Here is a 690-nt window from a genome sequence, read left to right on the forward strand (position 1 = left end):
AAGGCCCAAGTTCTGCTGGCCCTGTGCTGCTCCCTGGCTGCTGGCCACCRGGGATGAGGGGACAGCCCTGTCCTGTCCCCAGGCCTGGCACCTCCACCAGCTTGTTGCCATTCCCATCAGCACAGAAGCCTCCAAAGAACCCCCTTTTCCTGCCTGTTTCCCTTGCAGTCCCAYATCCCTCCCAACTGAGAGATTCAGGGAATTCTGGCTGCTCTATTTTGCTTTTCCATCCTTGGCTGATGTCGGTGGAGCAGAGGAACGTCCCCTGCTTGGGTTTCCCGCTGTTGTCCCCACATCACAGCACAGGGATGTCCAGGATGGGGCCTCCTGCCCTGTGTGGGACATCTCCCAGCCCCTGCAGCTCCTCGTGGGGCCGGGCCTGGGGACAAACTTGGCTCTGGAGCACTTGTGTAACGAGCAGAGCATCTCAGTGGGCTCGGCTGAGCTGCAGCAGGGCTCAAATGCTGCCTCTCCTCTATAAATAGAGTGAGTAGGCCAGTTTGCCTTGAGACAAGAATCTTCCCTCCCCCGAGAGCATCCTCAACTTTCATGCCTGGTGGAGCTGGAGCTGCTAAAGAAATGAATTYTTCCCCATTAATTGCCCCCCTGGTCTTCCTTCTTTTGTTTGGGGTTTTTAGCTTCAGCAGCAGTTGGAGCACTCCTGCTCCAGCCAGCTTCCTCCAGGGGAGG

Source organism: Malurus melanocephalus, unplaced genomic scaffold (genome assembly GCF_030028575.1).
Source record: "Malurus melanocephalus ecotype Western Australia unplaced genomic scaffold, MMel_1.1 scaffold_355, whole genome shotgun sequence".
Classification (NCBI taxonomy): Eukaryota; Metazoa; Chordata; class Aves; order Passeriformes; family Maluridae; genus Malurus; species Malurus melanocephalus.